Below are 17492 nucleotides of genomic sequence, written 5' to 3'. Positions count from 1 at the left end.
CGATTGAGTGCAGAGGATGCTGGAAAAAGTGAGAAAAACGTTTCCTGGGTATCAGTAATTGCCACTGCGTTTCCATTGTACAAGCAAACAACACAAGTGCTCAGTTCAAAGTGCCATGCCAGGTCTCTTTTTGTTTGTAGTTATTTCTGCAAGTTGCTGAATTGATTTTAGTTCTTGCACGCTGAGGGCAAAGTTGTTTGTTGTTTTTTTTTGAAGATATTTGCAGCTTACTCCTTCATGGTATTCTGCTCTTTTAAATCCAATTTGTCAGTCTGCCTGGTGCAAGAGCCGTTATCTTGTCTAAATGAATGATTCCAGGTAAAATGTAATTAGATATATAATAATCTCCAATAAACAACTAAACCTTTGCTCTGTTTGTTAATTTGGTTTGTCAGCAGGATGACAAAAAAAAACAAATTGCTGAATGGATTTCCACGAAACTTGGACAGAGGATGGGCCTCAGCCCAGAATAGACCACATTCACTTTGGGTGCGGCTCCAGATAAAGTGACAGACTTTTTCTCACTTTCTTTAACATTGTGTATTAAGGCATTTTTCGACATATATCTTAATTTCTCAGGGAATAATGCGTGGATTTTGACAGCAAAAATCAGCCGTATGTAGGTGGCTGTGTCTGTGAGTGAGTACAAAAGGGGACTGTTGGGCCTTGGCAGAGGTATGTGCTCTACTGAGTGCCATTCTAGTTATGCATTTTGTTGAGTTGCGTACTTACATTTTCCCAAATGTCTCCAAAAATGTTGAAACCAAGAGAAATCCACAACGGTTTGGTTAGCAATATATGGGCAGCACTGTGGCCTTACAGCAAGAAGGTCCTGGGTTCAAATCCCGCTGGGGCAGAACTTTTCTGTGTGGAGTTCTGTGTGATGATCTCCCCGTTCTTGCGTGGGTTTCCATTAAACTTTAATGCATTAACTCATCTGTGAACATTTTTGCCACGTCGCGTCAGATAGATTTTCATCGCAGTGTTGGTTGTTTGACGATGAAGGCAACAACTCCCATAATCCCATGCTGCTTCATGACGTCATCAAACTCCGTCTTTTGTTTTTTATTGTATTGATTGAGTGGCAGTAATTGCATACTGTGTCTTTAAAAATGAACAAAAACGAGTTTTGTCTGATGTGATGTTTAACATTCATTGGATTAATCTTAATTCACCTTCAGTTAATCAAATAAAAGACTCAAAAGGAACATGAAGCATTTTCATTTCACCTCATTCATTGTAAAGTTAGTTTTGTACTAACAATGGTGGACTCCAGCTGTGTCGTGATGACAGCTCCACCACCGTACTGGCGAACATACCCTGCCTGATTACAGCTGATTTGGCTGCAACCACCTGCAGTCTTTACACTTCACACTGAAACTTATGCTGCCATGGGAACTCACTTGTACGAACAGTGTTTGTCAGTTCTCATTTAAAGCTGCCACGCTCCGCACAGCTAATTGGTATTCAACTTGATATGACTCACTTACTGTAGGCAGGCAGCCTTTACTTACTGTAGTTGCTCCCTGAAATGCCGGGGCGGCAGTGGCAGACGCTGCGAAATGACGTAGTGTGGCGAGGGAAAACGTCTCAAAAGTCATAATGATATTTGACCGAGCTCAGGAAAGTGGGTTGGAAAAGAAGAACAGTGATGACAGGCAGACTCTCTGAAAGACATTTCATAAGATACTGCTCAACAACAACACACACTTTTTGTGTGAATCACCACTACGACAGTCTGAAGACTTTTTGAGCTTCATCAGAGGAGTTAATGTGATTTTTTCCCACTATTTGCAAAAGTAAGAGTAAAAAGTAACTTTTTAATGAAATGCAGAGATTCTGCCATCTTATGAAGTGTTTCACATTTATTTTTAATGGAGACCTATTATGCTTTTTCAGTTTTTCCTTTCCTTCAGGGTTTTATATCGGTTCTTGTGCATGTAAAAGGTGATGAAAGTTATAAAAGCCCAAAGTCCACACCAACGGGAGCTCATCTCTCCCACAGAAAACACTGCTCCTGAAAGTACCACAGCTTTTTCACCATGTTTAACATTTGATAATTTATGCCTATATTCGCGGTAGACTCGAAGCTGAAAACACAACAGAACCGACTGGAGACACGGTGAGTGGTGCTGGCTCAGACGTGTGTGAGCTGACCAACCAGAGCAGACTGTGTATTCTGGAGGGGGGGCCTTAAAGACACAGGAGCTTAAACTCAGACAGAGGGAGAACACAGAGCATTAAAGCATGTAAACCTAAGCTAATAGTGACCCAAAACAAAATTAACATAATATTTCTCCTTTCACAGGTAAATCATATAGTATGTCAAATACAAGCAGCTCTTTGAGACTATTGTGAAAGGAGAGTACAGCATTCCTGAGGACTGTAGCTCAGACCTGCTGTAAGATAGAGTTTGATCGTCCTAAAATCCTCTTTTTTTTAAATCAACACTGGGTGATCAATCATCTCAGGAGCTGGTCAGAAACAATGCAACATAAATAGCCTCTGTGTAGGATGTCACACTCTTGGGATGTACGTGAGAAAGAGAAATCCATTTTCAGGACGTATCGCGGGTGTATTTTAATTCCAGCTGTGAATGTAGTCTGGCGATGTCAGCTGTAGGTGCTATCCGGATATGAGTCACAGGTGTAAAGCAGTTGTCTGCCAGTCTGTCTCTTGTGACGACGTCATTCGCACTTCTGTTGCATGATGTTACCACCAGAGGGTTACATGCCACAACATTTTTGTGCCATACATTTTCAAGGAGTACACAGCAGGAATGATAGAAGACATAATGGCTGGGTCGTTTACGAAAAACAAATACAACAGATGAACGTCATCCTTTACAAATGCAGCTGTTGAATACTATTGAAATCCACCGGGCCTGATCGAAAATGTTGTGTTATTACGGTTATTTGACCAAATCCTGAGAAGAGCACAGAACGTGTTTGTTGTTTGTCCTTAAATAACACCAGAACAGTGTCCCTTTTCCATTTCTTCCGGATGCTTGAATATGACCCTGCTGATACGCATCACACAGTGTAAGCAAGTAATCATTCTCCTGTTTTGCCTCTGAAGCAGCAATTTAACTCGGATTCATACAGGCCTGAGAGGAAGTGCTCCAGAAAAATGAAGTGCAGATTACATTTTAGATGAAACGCAGCAACATCAGTGCTAGTTTCTGTCTGAAAACAAGCTCTTGTCCTGTCATTTGCATTAAGCCTCCTGGTTTTTTTTGTTTTGGTTCCTTTTTTTTTGGTAGCCTGCATTGTGTTGAAGTGCAGCGTATTTGTTTCCAGCCTTTCATCATTATCTTGTGTGTTGTTTGCCTTGCCTGTTATGTTGTGATGGATTCGTTGGCAGCGCGGAGTGAACGGCTGTCAGACCTGTCCTCGTCAAAACCTCATGCAGGGAGACTGTGCAGCATCCCATGGCTCAAACATAAGAAACATGACACTCGTCTATTAGGTGATCTACCTTAATTGGGATTTTGCATGCTTGTAAAACGCTGATAAAGAGCTGCTCACTAATTAACGGGGATAAACAGATTTCAGTGTAGTTTACGCATGCATCATTTTATTAAAAGTTTCATCACCTGTCCAAATAAACAACAGGTGAGCTTCAGCGTCTATATGCACTGAAGTCCCAGCCCGTCTCTCTCTCTCTCTCTGCGAGCTAGCCCTTTAAAGACTCTTGACTGCACAAGAGCTGATGCTCATGCTGGCAGCAGTTACCATGGCAACAAATGACTGAAGTGTATTTGTTGCCGCGGTTATGTTGAAAGCTGTCAGAAACAGATAAATATAACAAAACAGAGGAGGGAAAGTTTTGATAGCGTCTCTCAGAATTGAGCGCCATGTGACAGCTCTGTGGACCATGTGACTTTGATTCACCGCATCCGGGGGTAAAAAGATGAATCAGTCGGAGATGAAAACAGTGTCAAGTAAGCGCACACTGACACGACTATTGGTTACTGTCACCGCCAACATGATATTACATTTCAGCTTTTGATATTTGCTGCTGTTTTTTTTTTTTTCGGTGGCACATTAATGTTTGACAAGCTGATTAATGGGCCTCCTTTGCCAAACCCTGTCTGTGGTCATTAACAGCAATGTATTATTCCAGAGAGTTAAATCAATCTCTCTGCCATATATGGTAACTACTTCCTTACAGTGCCAGGCTGCTGGATAAATATTTAAACATGCGAAAGGGCAGATGGGTCTTTTGAATTAATTACCCCTCTCAGTGTAAATATGAACATTTGGAGCGACTTACGATCAGTCGAGGCACCATGCTGGAGTCTCTGCAGTATTAATGCACCTCACCTCTCAAAGTGAAACACGTTCAATGGGCTGCTCATGCGAGCCTCACCATGTTGCAGTTGCTATAAGAAAGAATGAATGAATTTTAATTGATGCTCGACAACATTCTTGGCATCAGGCCTGCACAGGAATGGAGAGGCGAAGTCATGAATGAATCACACGTATGATGTTTGTCAGTTTAAAAGATAATTTTGCAAGTCAGGAAAGTCACAGTTTGTTGTGAAGATAGTAAAGTTCCATTTAGCTCAATATACGTCACAAACGCCAACATGGACGTCACCTCGGCACAGAGAAAAGATTAATAAAGGTGAAAATCACAACAAGTCTGACCATTTTGACAACTGGAGTTATGCGAAAAGGAGAGTTAGTAGGTTTTGTGAGCGAGTTCGACCAAGTTGGACCATCTCTACAAGGTTTCGGTCATAGAAAGCCGAAGCCACGCCCTTTCCGGTTTGTACCCATGGGACCTTGTTTCGGAAGAACGTTGTGAGGCAGTGTATGGAGAGACTATTCATTTTCCCGATGTTGTTGATATGATGTTGGTCATATGTGATGTTTATATGTTTCACATGGCACATTTTAACTGCTAACATCCCCTAGTAGATGAGAGAATACAGGGACAGAGGAGTTGGTTAGTTGAATATGTCGGTCTAGTCTGCCTGACCCATTGAGACTCCTTTCTCTGAATCTTTGGTCCGACCATGACTCTGAAATATCAGTGGCCTAACTGTGCGGTGTATTGATTAATCCCTGGTGCTGTCCGTGGTGCTGAATTAGCAGACAGATTTGTAATTGCACCTTTTTCTCCCAGTTTAGTCTTAGATCTATAATATTCTCTAACCTATATACTATATATACTCAATTCTTTACTATAGCCTGACTGTATACTCTATAGAGCAATATCACTTTCATGATCAAAGTGCCAAGTAGCAATGTGTAGTGGCTGAAAAGCGAGACGATCATAGAGACGCACTGCTGCCTCTGGTAGTCCTGTAATATTCCTAGCCACCTTATTCTTAGCAACATTGTCACTGTGAGCATGTTAGCATGCTGCTGTTAGTATTTAGTTCAAAGTTTAGTATTTAGTTTAGTTTAGTTATAAAATCTCCCATTCAGTAATTATTTAAAAACTGTATCGGCCTCAAAAATCCACAATCACTCGTGCTGCAAGTAGTATTTGTTAGATTAGAACAAATAAATAGATGTAAAGTGTCTGTGCTCAATCAGAAAGAGACATGGTGCTGACAATACAAATGGAAGCTCCTGGAGAAAAGAAATTGCAGCATGCAGCCCCATTAAACTTACATTTTAGTACATGTAATAGTTTAATTAGTAAATTTAAGATGAACAGTTTATGTCTCCTGACATACTCTGAAGCTCCCTTTCTTCTCCAGAATCAATGTTGTTGAAGTACATAATCATGAAATCCATTTGTCACTTCCTTTGTGTTCTGGGAAATGGAGTCCAAAAATAGACCGACATTCACACGACAACTCCACAACTCTAATTGTTGGCAATATGCAATTTAGAGATGTGAAAAGGAGCAGAGAATGTGGAGAGGCTTTGTTAGACGGCACACTTTCTGATGTGGTTGTTTCACAATATTTTAAAAATAAAGACTCTCTAAACCTCAAAGTCCTGAGTACAGCAGCTCCCAAAAAAATCACTCTGCTAAAAACATTTCCTGTTCATTGTTGAACTTGTTGAAAGTCACAGGTAATTGCCCCTTTTAATGCTTTTTTATGTAACTGCAGTGGTGGAGGTGGTGGAGTAAGATGAGCTGTTTAACGTCAGAGAGCGGGAGTGGGTAGAAGAGCTCTCGGTCGCAGGAAAAAACGAAGAAAAACTCATTTCTGGAAATAATGGATATTGGCGATTAGAGGAGGGAAAGAAAAGCGAGGCGGTCACAAATCAAATAAACATGGACCGTACATGTGACAACAGCACAAAGAAAGCAATAGTTCTCTGTGTGTACGTCTCTACCTACAGTACATGTAACCTCCCACGCATCACACACTCTTCACTACACTCACACCTTCCACACTTGTGCCCACACATACACACATGCTTCATGCAATCGGGTTATAAAAACGCTTACCACACACACACACACACACACACACAGTCACTCACAGCTACCTACCTCATGCCCCTGTGGCTCAGCTGGCATCACTCATGCTCTGTGAGCTGTTACAAAACAAAAGGTCTTCATCCCTCCATCTCCAAACATTACTCACTGCTCTCGCAGAGAGGAAGCTGTGTGCACATGCAGTGGGCTGCTTTATTCAACATTTCTGGCAATAGGAAGGACATGTGGGCCATTTTTTTCTCCTAGACAATACGTAATCTGGACAGGAGAGAGCCACCTACAGAGGACACATGGAGTATGGTAGTGACAATGAATACAACCATTGCGAAACCATCTATTATAAACTCTCCTTGCTCCCTTCTGTGAGTCCTCGTTCTTTTTTCTATTGCCAGTAGTCACGTTGAAAGCCAAGTTGTTGTTGTTTTTTATCATGTATTATTTTTATTAGATAGTGGGTTTTGTCACAGGTAGCTGAGGAGGATTTTCTTGTGGGCGACACGCTATGATCAACTGTTCATCAGCTCATATTTAGGTGTCCCCTCCATCGTTTAAAAATATTTTTTGTCACGCAGGGGATGGAGGTCCGTAAAGGTACACTTCCACCGTTGTGCTGAATTTAATATGTATTATGATATTCATGAATGACAAACTTAATTTTCATGCTAGTCAGGAGGGTGAATCAGTCAATGGGTTTCCACCAGGTCCCAATTAAGACGAGAGGAGCTCCATTACTTCGTGTGTGTGTGTGTGTGTGTGTGTGTGTGTGTGTCACGAGTGGACTGACTGAAATGTGTGAAAGACACACACTCCATAATGAGATGACACCAGTCACGACCCCCGTTAGCCTTCACACCGCACACACTCGTACGCGTCTTTGTCCCACCTTTGTCAGTATGTCCTTTGTTGATCTGTGGGCTGGTTTCGTATCTGCTAACAAGCAGTCAGAGGGTTGACTCCGTCCCTGCTGCTCAGCTGCTACTAACAAAGGCGGGAAAATCAAAGCGTAAAACATATCAAAACTTTATAATAAGTCGGTTATCGGACTCAGATGTTATTCTTCTTGTTCTGTGCTTTCCTCTGGACGATTGCTGTGTTGTGACAAAGAGGAGGAGGACGAGGAGGCCCTTCTCTGGGGAGAATGATGTCATTTTTTTACCCCCAGCTAAACTTGTGCTATATAAGGCAGAGCCCCGGGGAGTAATAAGAGCATACTGGCAAAGGAGGTGCTTAGAGATTTCACATTGACAAAACAGATTTCAGTTTGTGACTGAAAGTGAACACCACTTGTATATTATGAGCAAAAGCAGTTATTACATTCAGAAAAAAACATTATTTCAAGACTAAAACAGAACTAAAGTGGTGCTGGAACATTATTGTTTATTATTATGCTTTTTTGCCAATGTCAAACTAAAGGGTGTTTACACTATGAAATCACATGCCGCTTGAGAGAGTGGTGTTTGCTGGTGGGAAGCCAGTGAGGGATCGGTTTTTGTTGCAAATCATGTCAGCTTTGCATATTTTGGTGGGAGCTGGGGTGTGATCTCTTGAATCACACAGTGACTAAAGTGCTTGATTTGTCAGTATGAGTACTTAATTGCACTTACAAAGGCACAAATGATTCAGAAATTTGGTCTGTGAACAAAAATACTGTGCTGCACCAGTGACAAAGTGGTGTAGTAAAAGCGAAGGCCAATAAATCCTGATTATGGACACCTCGAGGGAATTATCCTGCTTATACCAATGCTCACTCGCCAAAGAAAAAAAGACCTTTTTAGAGTTAGACTAATACCTGGAATGATCATTACAATATAAGATTCTTATACTGTCTCCAGTAAATAGGACAAACCAGATATAACTCAGATAAACGCATATGCTGCAGGAAGTAGCCTGGACCATCCCTCTGAACACAGGCGATCATCTCACATCCATTCAACTCACTACTTCAGGCTGCAGCCGACAGTACAGTACACATTGTTCTGCCGCTCAGCTATTAGCCAGAAGGTTATGCTAGCAAGATTAAAAGTCAACAACAAATGACTCACCATGTGTACTGTGCTGTCGGCTGCGGCCTGAAGTAGTGAGTTGAATGGTGAACAGGATGTGAGATGATCGCCTGTGTTCACCGGGATGGTCCAGGCTACTTCCTGCAGCTTATGCGTTTCAGGTGCCTTCCTTTGGCGTCCAGAGGATGATACACAGGTTAATATTAATTAATTAATTATTCATGTTACTGGAAACTTATTCCCCATATATGTTGATTTGTATTCTTCATGTTCTTGCATGTTCACCCGACCTGACTGAAAGACACTGTGCAGGATAACAATGAATTTGAATCAACTAATTAGAAACATACCTAATTAATTCTTCCTCTACTTTCTATATAATTAGGACCAAATGACATACTTATTTCCTGGAAATTTACGCAGAAATTATTCGAAAATTACAGACCAATTAAAAAAGTCGCCGGCATGCATTACATAGCATTTTAACTAGTTTGAGAAAACTTACATTTCAAGCACTCTGTTAAATATAGAGCTTTGTTTTCTTCCAGTCTGACCTGCCTCAACAATAATAGTGTGTGAAGCTGTTCAGGATGATACTGTAGTTGTGTCAGCAGCTATGGCCCGAAGAGGGATTTGTAGGCAGACTAACAGAAGGTGCTAGCAGCGCTCAATATGTCATCGTCTCTTGTTTGGCTAATTGCAGCATGGTGCCGGTGTCAGCCCTCTAAACAAGCCAACACACCACACACACACATTCACAAGTAGACATCCAGATATACGCACATATTGCATAATCAAAATGCATGCTCTTACATTAATGCGGTTGGGCCTAAGATACAGATTTTATTTCATCTGTGGTGAAAAAAAAACATTTATATTGATGGAAAAAGTTATTTTTGTGTAAGATTCAACATAAAAATGCAACGTTTGTGTGTTCCGGTTTAGATTCAGTCGATCTTCAGTACGTCCCTCTCTTCTGTAACGGCTTTGTCATTCTTATGAAACAACTTTTTTTCGTCTTCCCACTCTTCTTGCGGTGACTTCTCGGTGAGTCAAACAAGGTGACAAAGGCTAGAGTGTAACAGCCTCTTCGGAGCCGTTTATAATCAAGCCTCCTCAATCACACGCTCGGTCAGCGTGTCGCTGTGGCAGGCAGTCGGAAGTTAAAGACAATTATCTTTTTATTCCCAGTTAATACGCGTTCCTCCGACTGCACTACTTTTCTTTAAAGTCGGACGTGTCTTTGGGGTCACAGGGGAAATTATGTCTATTTATTTATCAGCCTTTCTTGTTTTATTGTGTTAGTCGCTGAATTGGAACATTTATTTTTCCATAGTGGTGCTTCATGAGCTGCCTGGAACTGTCCACACAGGACCCAATTAAATTAAACATGAGGACCATCGTTCTTCTCTCCCCTTACTTCTGTGTTTTGTGTTTCTCCCACCTCCAGAACAGGAGGACATGGGGAGGGGAATGGTCTGATTCATCTTCTATTGCCAATTAACTGTAGGTTAAGTATGTCTGACCGGAGTCTTGTGTATGTGTGGTGGGAAATTAGATTACTTCCTCTTCCAATTTGAAGTGAGGACACATTATTTTAACACAATCTAGGGACTGTACACAAGTTATTATGAGGGAGGGGAGGTCAGGAAATGGAAAGTTTTTTTTCTCTTTTTGCTGACGGAAGGACAGTGTGATATTTTATGAGAGCAGAGAAAGGTCTCTATTTTTTTATTTTAACACACCTCATTTAAATTTCATCCGTCACTTGCAGGATTAATGAAAGAAAAGGAATCAGATAGTTGTAGGTGATGGTTCTTATGTGCACAATGGCTCATAAAGGTGTGCTTTGCCTTGCAGAGGATGACGACCCCGTCTCTATTGTATTTTTCCTGTCACATTTCCCTATTCATCTTTCTCTGAATCATAACAAGTTGAATGTTTCAGATAAAGTTGACCTATATATGTCATAATTCAGGTTCAGCCTTTTGTTAGGTGTGCCGTGCTTTTGAAGATTGTTAATTTTTTGCTGTAGTGGCCATTGTGAAAATGATTAGCTCATAGAAATATGTAGGGTTACATTAGATAAGACCATTATAAATTCTTTATATAGTCCCTCTTTTTTTAGTTATTAATGGTGGAGCAAGTTGTACCAACCCAGTACTATATTAGTTGAGATATTAAGGGGAGGATGTTGCACATAAGACATTATAAAGGAGACACCCCGCGTAAAGCATTTTAAAAGTCAGTTAATTCTGCCAGATGACAGTTGTTCTTACTTACACTTATCCCGCCCCTTCCCCTCAAAAGTCGAATGGGAAACATTATGAGCCAATCATGTTGTTGAACACTTTAAATAGGCATGAAAGAGGAAGATATAAAACGACTGCGTGGGATTACCTAGAAAAGTGATGTCATTCAAGAATCAGATGATGAATTTACAATCGTCTTGTCTTGATGGATTCGCAGTCTTGATGGCCCTGCGACCATCGAAAGTGAAGTTATGGCTCTCTCCCCATTCATTTACATAGGGATAATTAGCCTGTTGCCAAGATGGCTGCTGAGATGCAAGACTTTGCCTATAAGGACTTTGGCTGCACTTAATAAAACTTAAATTTTGTCGTGCAACTTCACAAACAGATTTCTAACGTTGGTCATTGAAATCCTTGAAGGTTGGCAAATTTGCGAAAACAAAGAGGGCCTTTAAAGTTTTAGAAAATCAACACGAATGGACATGGGTTATTGGAAGCATTTGAATGTATTAATTATGGGCAAGAGACTGAAACTGCTGTTTCTGAGCTTCTGAAAAGGCTGCTTTTTTCTCCTAATTTAAAAAATGTGTGTGCCATCTTGGGTTCTCGAACTTGAGAGAATCCAGCCTGGAAAGTCCCTGAAAAGTCCTTGCACGAATGGATGTTTAAGAAGGTGTGTCAACCCTGATATAAGACTGAATTTAAGTACAATCCCTTAACTCAACAATTCTGCTGTCTGTGGTGGCAGAATTTAGTCTTCTGTTCAATATGATCATCATCCCTACATCCCCATCATACCCTTTTAGTAAGAGTGTGAGTTTCTGTCAGCACAAACAAAACATCCTCAGTTGTGTTTACTGGCAGTCCGGTAATAAATCATCTGTATTTCTATAATTATTACATTACATTTGGGTGAAAATGGATCGTAGGAATGTTTTCTAGTTGTTACATATTACAGGATGCACACACAAATAACCGGAACAATCAAAACTTTTGGCTCATAATGAATCCTAAAGGGGTTTTAGTTTTGTGGTGGGAGGCCAGACTTTATCCCACATGGCTTTTGCTTACCAAGGGCATCCGAGCTTCACACCCACGCACATCAGTCCACTACAGTGGAGAAGAAACAGCTGCTGGCTTTCATACTGCAGTGCTGAGACACACACACACACACAGGGAGAGAGAGAGAGAGAGAGAGAGAGAGAGAGGTGTGGTTGTAGCTGAGCATTTAGTGTTTTGTTTTTAACACCTTTTGCTTTTTGGATGTGGAGGCTTTTACGCCCGCCGTCCGTGTGTGTGTCTGCACGCTGCCCTCCACGCTTCCACCCCTTTCCCCCTTGGTGATTTTTCCGGAAAAAAAGCTGGTACATTTTCTCCCCCGTTAGCCGGCAGCAGCCACCGGCATGTTGAAATCACACATCAGAGGAGAGCGTGTCTTTAGGTTGCCATAGCAACAGGGTGAGTCATTCTGCTGCAGTCAGTTTAGTCACACTCACACTGACTGTATGTTTCCCTCTCTTCCCTTTTTTTTTTCTCTCTCTCTCTCTCTCCATCTCACTGTCTCTCTACCCTCCACACACACATACACACACACAGATCTGTCTCTCAGTTATCCCCAATTATCTCAAAATACAATTGTGTGTGTGGTGTGTGTGTGTGTGTGTGTGTGTGCGTGTGTGTGTTTGTGATAGAGCATGCAGGCTAATAATAAGGGTGAGCAGAATGAATGTCGCCGCACTCGCTCTGATTACTTATTTATGGATCAGGCTAATCAGTAAACCCACAGCTGAGAAGCACACTGTGAAGGAGGCGGGTGGTGTCGAGAAGAGATGAGGAGGTGAGCGAGGCTAAAAGAGTAAAAGGGGGAACCTAACACACTTGCTCTCTTCCAAGAACACTTGTTAGCTCTGATTAAATGAGCAGAATTCGCAGAAAACAGTCTTTTTTCTTCTTTTTTAAATCTGATTGCAGTCATGGGAAGTTACTTCCTGTTTTGTTACGAGAAGACATTGCAAGTTTACAGATGCGTTCCCCAACATTAGCAATACGCCCCTGCTTTAGAAATGAATCATCCAACACCTCATTGTCACTTAATTGTCACACAGCTCCAAGGAAGAGATGCTATGTTGGCGTGAAAAAGAGCTTTTATAGATTGAGGTTGTCCACGGATGCCGTCTGCTCCTCTGCTTTGCAGCTGTTGTTTATCAGGCCTGCTTTTATGACAACTTGTTTACTCTCCATATCTTTGTTGAGCTAAAAAAAGTGATGAGGTGCTTCTGATAGTACCTTGTGGCAATTTTCCATTTCATGTGACAGATGATGGATTGAAACCTGAGGCTGTTTTTATCTAAGTTAGCATTTCCGTTTTCACGTGATTGGCTGTTTGAAACAAAACTCTTACCACGAAATGAGCAATAATGCTTATTTTGATAACATGGCACAGTTTCGATCTGACGGTAATCCAAATACTGTACTTCATCTATACTTTCCATCCGTGTATGACACTTCTTTGATCTGAGGCGAAAAGACGCCTCTAGAAACTGTTTTGAAATTATTATTTTTTTAAATACTTGGCAGGAGAGACAGTTGCAAAATCAAACCTTTTCAGCTGTTGCATGAGGATGTTTTGTGCATTTTGTTGTGCAGCCCTGTTTTGTAGAATGATAAATAAATGAATGTCCATGATCTCAAATATCCCCCTCTCTTTTAGCTCTGTTTTTGGTCTCTACCAGCTCCTGAGGGTAATATCTGGCTCTTTAGCTACCCACCTCTGTCTGCTGTGCTGGTCAGGTTGCACAAAGTGGGATTTTAGCCCTTCTTTTGGGATAAAAACTGCCTGTTGAGGCCACAAGCGATGCCAGGAGAGTAGCGAGAGGAAGCCAAAACAGTAGAGTGACAGATGAGATGATATAAAGCTCCGAGGAGCTTCAGATTCAGGTGTAATTCCCCCCTTGTTTTTCTCTTTTCTAGGAGGCCGGTGTTACCTGACAGCAAGCAGAATTTGTATTGGCTTCTAAATTAAGTTGTCTCTCTTTCTGCTCGTCCCTTATTGGTCAGTTTCTTCAACGACTTTACTTCTCCCACTCTGTTCCTCAGGCCCTGTGTGGCCTGGCCGAATATCAATCAAGTCCCTGTGGCAGTGTCGACATCAGTGTTGATTTTTTTGTACTGTATGTCTCAAGATGTAGTGAGTCACCTCCGTCCTTAATTCACCTCGCTGCTGACCCACGTCTCCCCCCATGCAGGTTGACTTAAGGAGGTCTGGCATGTCACTGGGGTTGTCTGACTGCAAGGCGGACACTTGGGGGTCTGTGTGCGACAGGTTAACAAGAGCGAGATCTCTCTATCTGTGTCTATCAGACAAAGAAGATTCCACCTTCGGTCTCCTTCACAGTACCGGCGAGGAAACCACCAGCAACACATTCATGCTTCTTTACACTCACTAACCTCATAAATATTGTCATCGACAGTTTAATAATACATTATTAGTAGTAGTTTAATATATTAAACGCAGAGATGGAAAATAAATCCTTGACTTTTTCTAAAAGCCAGCGAGTATCTTTCACCAAGCTTTAATGAAACGCACGACTTCAGTTAAAGGGGTTTTCACAGGCTGCTTGATAAATAAATGATAACTCTCCAGTGTGTGGATTCATGTCTGCATATGCGTGTGGGTGTGTTTTTTTGTCCTTCAACCCATCGCGAAGTGTAACAAATAGCCCAAAAGCTTCGCTCTGCATGCAATAAGCGGTGGAGAGTTGTTGCTTCGTCCCCAGAGAGGTGGGAGGAGGGTGGGGGCGCGCGCACAATGAAGAGCCGGATGACGCAGCTGAGAATGGGGAGAGGGAAGGAGGAATGGATGGAGCAGAATCCTGAACGAGGATGAGGAGGATGAGGAGGAGGTGGAGAGAGGGAGCGTGGGCCGGCTGCGTGGGAAGGAGATGCTGCATAATCAGTTTTCTAGGGTTTTCTCCTGCTCTCTTTCTCTTTACTTTCTCCTCTTTATGTTTTTTTTTTTCCTGAGTGGTACTGTCCTGTTAATCCCTGCCGGTTCGATCTATGCCTTTCTCCTCTCATCTTCATGTTTTTCCTTCTATCACTATCTCATTCTTTTACTTTCTTTGCCTTATTTTCTCTGTAATAGTCCCCACGTCCTCAATTTGTTTGTAAAAGAGTGAAAAATCATCTCACCGTCTCCCTCCGTCCCTGTTCATATCTGCAGGCGCAGACACTACATGTCCAATAGAAGAGACTGGTATCATTATTATCTTTCAGCTGCCTTTTGCTTCTGTTTTGTGCATCATTAGTAGACGAACATGCAAGATGAAATTGCCATACTTTTTATTTCTCTCTGCAATTCACAAATCAAACACTCTAGTAGTAGAACCCCTTTTTTTTAGCTTTATAGCCGTCTAACACACAGCTAAGGTCTGCTCAGTCAACATTATTTCGCACTTATCAGCTTTTGGCATCACATTTGTTTAGCCTCATATAATAAGTGAGAAGCCGCCTAATCGTGAGCAAAGAGGAACCCGGGTGAGTCATCGGCATCTCTCGCACATTCGAACGCCGCCTGGAGCTGCTCAGTTAAAAGGAAATCTGGTGAGAGAGAGAGAGAGGCGAGGGAGGAGGGGAATGCGTGGGTGGAGGGGGAACAGAGGAGCAGGTGGTGGTGGTGGGGAAGGGGAGCGACGAGGAGGGACGCAAGGAGGGAGGGAGGGAGTGGGGTTTTCCCTTTCAGAAACATCCTTGAATACAGTAGCCTTATGTTGGAGGCAGAGCGGGAGGGGGGAGGCGGAGGGGACTGCAGAGGCAAATGTGTGTTCATTCATGTGTGTGAGGTGGATGTTAAATGTGCAACGTGTGGGTGGGGATGTGAAGCAATGACACAAAAACAGGGAACACCATCACCATCACTATTTGTGGTTCCAGACGGTGTGAGTAACAGTTTAGTTGTGAATGGGCCAGCCCGGGTGAGTTACTGTGTTTACTTACAGGAGTGAGGTAACAATCTGTGTGACACCACGACAGCTCATGTGTCTTACCACATCTGGATGTTGTTTTTTGATCACATCATTCCCCGAAGTGGGCTCTGTCTATATCCTGACGTCACATCCGGGCAACTGTTTCACAAGCATCTGTTAAATTAAGCATTTTTATAATATTCATCAGCACAATTGCATTTTTCCAACCTTTAGCTGTAATCTCTGCCGTCTGAAGCACCTACACCCTTGATCTTCTCTGTACAGCTGCTATTACGGACATGCCTGAACTTGCCGCAGCCCCTTGACTCGCCTGTGGACTTGCAGCATCTGTCAAGCAGTGACATTTAACCTGCGGTGGTCTGGAGGTTGTGGGGAATTGCAGTCAATCTATGTTTTCTTTTAAATTTCTTTAAAATTATTTTAACACATGGAGGGTGCCATTTGATATATTGTTGAATAAGGCAATGTTCCAAGGCTGGATTGGCACCACAGAAACCAACCAGTCCTCTTACACTGGAATACAACCTGGACCCAGGTTTTCTTTACGTCACTTAGTTTGTGTTACTTCATTAAAACACAATGTTATAAAGAAAACGTGCTATGTCCGTGCAATATTAACTAGATTTTGACACAGGGGCCCTCTATAAGACAGGGTCAAAAGATTGCTCGGTAATGTGGAATGTTGATATTGTACATTCATGGGTCTGATCCTTAGAACAGATTTTCGGTTAATCAAACGACTACAAAACAACTGAAACACAGCGAACCTGTGGCTATTGGGGCGCTTGGAGGTCTGTACACTTTGCCTGGTTGGTAACCCAGCCTCGGTAAGAGCATCTGCAAAATGTAAATGTCACCATTATGTTTATGTAACTGCTGCATGGAGGTTTTCTTTCACCTCTTTATTGTTATTTTTGACACTTGGCTACGTGAGCAGCCTGAAATGAAGCTTCCCTGGATTTTCCACACTGCACAGACGATGACGTAACCTCACATACCGAAGGAACCCCCCTCTGCAAACTCCGAACTGGCTGACTGTTGAGGTGCCACTCTCAGCGATTGGCTGACGGACAACAGAGAGTGATGGCAGTAAAGTAAGGCACAGGATGATGCAAACGGGCGAAAGAACACAGAGGAGAGGCAGAATGAAACCAGAGCCGTCACCCTCTTTCAGTAAAAAGCTCAATGTCAGACCCCCCCCGCCCCCAACCCTCACTGAATGAATGGAGCTGGTTTAGTCTGCACTGTTCACCCTGCAGTCCATCAGTATGAAGTGCAATGTGATGTGTATTAAATCAGTGGGCTGACAGTTATTTCACAGAGAACGTTGCTGTTATGAAAATTGTATTTTTGCAAGTGAATAAATGACAGGAAATAAAGTGGCTGGAGGCAGTGAAACACAGACTTCAACTTCGGTCCACTGAATGTGTTTATACGAGCATTCTTCTTCACATCAGTCTGCGCTGCATGCATGCCTGCTGTGTATTCGTGACTTTCTTCTCTGCATCAGGAGCGGCAGTCTGTGAGCTCATCCACCAACACTCTGCAGCTCGCTTCACCTTGACTTTGATGCATCGTTTTGCTGGGCGGGTTGGCGGTATCCCAGACTTTGATAAGGCGATCCGGGTCTTCCGCTGTGACAAGCCCTGTTCCTGTACAGGAAGAGTCAGACTTTGCATTCATCTGGATCAATCCTAGTCCGTCCACTTTGCGTCCATCTCGGCTCGATGGAGAGAGCGTTTTTAGATTGATCCGAAAGGAGTCTTCACAAACCCACACATACACAGCTGTGCCTCCAGTGGTTCTTGCATTAGTCATTGCACATTTTGCCACGGCTTGGT

Source organism: Pagrus major, chromosome 11 (genome assembly GCF_040436345.1).
Source record: "Pagrus major chromosome 11, Pma_NU_1.0".
In the NCBI taxonomy this organism is placed as follows: domain Eukaryota; kingdom Metazoa; phylum Chordata; class Actinopteri; order Spariformes; family Sparidae; genus Pagrus; species Pagrus major.
This window is presented reverse-complemented; position numbering follows the sequence as displayed.